The sequence below is a fragment of the Pyxicephalus adspersus genome, chromosome 2 (assembly GCF_032062135.1).
Source record: "Pyxicephalus adspersus chromosome 2, UCB_Pads_2.0, whole genome shotgun sequence".
Lineage (NCBI taxonomy): Eukaryota > Metazoa > Chordata > Amphibia > Anura > Pyxicephalidae > Pyxicephalus > Pyxicephalus adspersus.
The window spans coordinates 143,832,897-143,837,582 of NC_092859.1; positions in this window are offsets into that span (position 1 = coordinate 143,832,897).

The window sequence follows — 4,686 nt, forward strand, 5'->3', positions numbered from 1 at the left end:
AGTTTTTTTATTTAAAGTTTATTATTAAATTTATTAAGTATTGGATATATTTCAGTGGGTTATGCCTAAGAATTATAAGCCTACAATGTAAAATAAATTTCAATGCAAAACAATGTAACACTTTTTGCATGAAAATACAAACAGAATTAGAACACAATGATATTGCTGGTTGCTGGAGGACACATTGTACAAAACCACTGCTGGTACCCCTAAATATACATACCCAATATCAGGCTTATTTGTCACAAGTAGTTTTCTTCTTCAACCCCCTTATTGTACCCCTTTTGCCTATTTCAATGCTGAACTTGTCCTCTCCTTTCTCTTCTTCGTTGGTTCTAGACATCATTGGCTCATTGAGAAACTAAGGGATGAATACCATTGCATTGTCAGGAGTACAAATGATGTGTCCACCCTTTCTTTTTAATGGCACATTTATTTTAATAAGTGTTCCTGTCTACATACTGCTATGTTATGGCAAGGAGGACATTGTATGAATACAATTAAAGAGCTCAAGAGTGTGTCCAGAAAACCCTTTCAAACTTATTATTTTTTAAGAATACCTTTTACCCAATGTTCAGCAATTTAGTTTATTCACCACAATAAAAAAATGGCTAAATACTCTTGAAAAACAGAAACCGTGGTAGAACAAGCTTACTTCTGTCAAAAGGCATTCAGTTTATGCATATCACACAGAAATAAACTACATGACAACTGAATTAAAACAACAACACATCGCTAAATAGTTTTGCTTAAAAAGAATTCAATTTTTTTCTAAGCTTAATTGTTTTTTTTTCTTTACCGATAGCAGCAAGGATTTGCTGAAAATAAATTTACAGGTTTAAAAGCAATCGAAATATCCTGTGAACAAGCAATGTTTGATTTCTAAACTCTGATAAACACATTTCTTGTATTATGCACGGATTAGTACTCTGCTTACCTGCTATGTGCAGATAATACCATCAGACTTAAGCGATCCAGCCAATACTGGCACAAATTACATCAGCATGGTGAACAGTAAAAAGTCACTTTTTTCCAGCCAGAAAACATTGAATCCTGTCCAGTTTTATTACAGTTACTATTGCACAGTATATATTGAGAAAACTTTAGTATGCCAAGAAACCTCCAAAATATTCTACCTGTCCCCAGAGACCACCTTGTAGAAGCTCTTATCACCTCTCGTCTGGACTACTGTGACATCCTCCTCTCTTGTATTCCACTAACCCAACTCTCTCTTCTACAATCTTTTATGAATGCTGCAGCCAGACTCATCCATCCTTCCCACCGCTCCTCTTCCGCTGCATCTCTTTGTAGTTCTCTTCATTGGCTTCCATTTCACCTTAGAATCAAATTCAAGCTCCTGTTCTTTGCCTTCAAATCCCTACACAGTTATTGTCCCACTTACATTTCTGACCTGATAGAAAAATACTCCCCTAGCCGTTCTCTTCACTCCTTCAATGACCTACTACTGACTTCTTCACTCATAACCTTTTCACGTGCACGGCTCCAAGACTTTTCTATAGCTGCCTCCACTCCTTGGAATGGTCTACCTCGTCCTATTCGACTTGCTGCACATTGAAAAGGGCACTCAAAACCCATCTTTTCAAACTTGCCCACCCATCTTCTTCTGTCTCCTAAATCCTCACTACTTCCAACTATTCCATATCCCCCTCTTTAGCAGGAATGGTGGGGCTTTCTGATTATTCCTCTGGGGTACCACCTAAGAGTTAATCTTTTTTAGCAAGTCAAATACAAAAACATGGAATACTGAATACATGTGTTGTGGATGTACAGGTGAATTTTTGTAGTCTGTGCCCTTGTGCCCATCTTCTGTCCTCCTTCCCACACTAGGTTGGGGTGGAAGTGACCTGATAAGAAGAAAGTTATGGCTGGTATGTCCTGATGGGTCATGAGAAAGAAAGCAGCTGGTAATATGCAAAATATATTTTCATACCAACAATTGCATATTTTTTTCATATTATAATTAGAGTTGAGCGAATCGAAGCTCACGAAGTGGAATTCGATCCGAATTTCAGGAAAAATTTGATTTTTGTGATAACGAATAGCAAATAACGGCGGCATGTGTGAGGACTTTAGGGATTCCACTACGATCTCTGGGCACTACGGTGATGAATAGGGACTTGTCCCCATTGATCACCTTAAGTCCCCTGTATTCTTAGATAGTGAAACTCTAATTCATCACCTGTAATTCCTGGACATTGTAGTGGAACCGCAGAGGACTGAAGTTCAGTTTCCCACGTGACGTCACATTTTGAAACTGAACTGCAGATGACCTCTGCAGTTCTGTAAAGATCTTTGGGCACCACAGGGGATGAATGGGGACTTTAATGCCCTGTATTCTTAGATAGAGAAACTCTATCTAAAAATACATAGTAGAACTACTGCACGGCAACCGCAAAATAGCCAAAATAACCGCAAATAGCCATTTTTAACGCAATTTGCCGCAAATAAATTCGGATCGAAGCAAATCTTTTAGGAAAATTCGGCGAACCGGCCAAATCGAATTTTCAAGAAATTCGCTCATCTCTAATTATAATGTAACAAGGAGGTTTGGTCAAAATGAGCTAGCAATGGTCATGTAACGAGTTGATTGGTTGGGATCAGTGTATAATTGGTAACTCCAGATATCAGAGAATTGAGTGCTGACGCTGACATTTTCTGCATACGGGTAATTGCCATTTTTTCTCTGCCTGACTCTTCCCACTTAGATGATATGGAAATGGGAACTCCCTGGGGTAAACCGAGTTGTGTGATCTTGCTGATAGAACTTTTGCTGTTTTGGACAATTATACACATCCAATAAAGATAAGTACTAACTTTTAATTAAGCAGTGTCTGAGTGTTTTGTATCATTCTTTAACCCTTCCTGACACTTGTATTCCCTTAAATACTTCCACCTTGCTACACCCTCCTATTGTGTGATACTTTCCTTACCTTTTTGATTGTAAGCTTTTCTGGGCAGGGTCCTGGGTAGACAGATACAAACAATGACACAAAAGAAGGAGCCCTTTTGTGTTATTATTTGTATCTGTCTATAATTTGCAAATCCTCTTTAATGTACAGCACTACGTAGTATGTTATCACTTTAAAAATACTGTTTATTATTCTTAATAGTAATATTAATAATAATTATACCATAAGATCATAAACAATGTTTTGTAGGTTCAGGTCTAACTTTCGTTTTACATAGTACATCACAATATATCTCTGACATAAGAGTAATGCTGTAGTGTGAGTGCATTGCAGTTTTTGTCTCTATACTGGAACACTTCATACAAAATCTCTTACTAAACCAATGGCTATAGATTTAAATGAGAACCTTTTCAGATGACTGCCTGCAAGTGGTTAAAAAGCATTCTGGAAGCATTTTGGTGGACAATAGTGTGTTTTGTTTTCTTTATCCTTCCATGTGCAAGATAATCTCTTCACCTAAAACTATTTTTATAGTGGTTTGCAAGTTATTTATAAAGCCCATAAAGCACCTGCTACCACTCCTATGAATCCAATTTTAGTTATAAGATGCTATAAGCAATACAGCCTGGCAGATTGGTTTGAATTTCGCTGATCATTGATTGATGAAGTGTATGTACAGAAGTTTCTTAACAGCGATTGATTGTACCATAATATATATTAGTAGACATATCCAGATTGTTTTTACAATCACATTTAGTCAATGCAAAAGTCTGCTGAGCTCTATGAACAAGGGTATCAGTGCTGTGTTTTTCACAAACCCATGGTAAATTGTAAGGGTAACTGTACTACCAACCAATCCCATTTAACCCTATGAGTGGTTGCAAACTATTTTGTGCAAGTATTTACATCCAGTTGTGTTCACGTTGTTGTGGTTTGCAGCATGGTTCAGGGAAGTAACATGCCATTTATAGCTGCCCTGGAGAAGCCAGTGACTTACATTCACTTAAATTGAGATGTATTCCAACTACTGTTAGCTGTGGTTGAATGTGGTTGCTTTGAGATTGTGTTGTGGTCAGAGGACTGGACATGGCCCAGAATCCGTTACCGTTAAATCAACTGCACTACTTTCAACTAGATGACAAAGCATTCGTCAAATGCTGCAGAGCGATCGTGACAGTGACTTCAGATGTGGCTCCACAAACTACTACTGTATCTATCTGTATGTTACCATTCTTGTTTGCATTGCTTTTTGAGATAAACTAAATAAAAAGTAACTTTTATAAGGCAAAAAGTGAAAAGTAAAACATTGCTTATGTCACTCAAAAGACTTCACAATGCAACACATAACATGAGCGGATAGAATATGGGAATTGTCACTGCTGATCAACCTTGCTGGAAGTGCCAGTGGCTGTCATGCTGATCCCATTGCTTTATTACTGACCCAAAACCAGCATGCAAAAAAAGAAAGTTATGCATTACTCAGTCGTTCTGTTCTGAATGCTTGTTTTTTGGTTTTGATGCAAAAATAATGGAACCATAGACAGCCATAGACAACCAGGTCTCTAGTACTCTTTTAATACCAATGCTATTTTTTTTTTTTTTACACACACTTGGAGGCTAATTTTAGGATTTGTTTACTTGGCTCAGCCTGAGAATTGATAATGAAGTTTTATAGTCACAAGTTGAAAACATACTTTTCAGGGCATGTCAACCAATACAATTAATTAGGAAATATATTAGTATTGACATTTCTCTC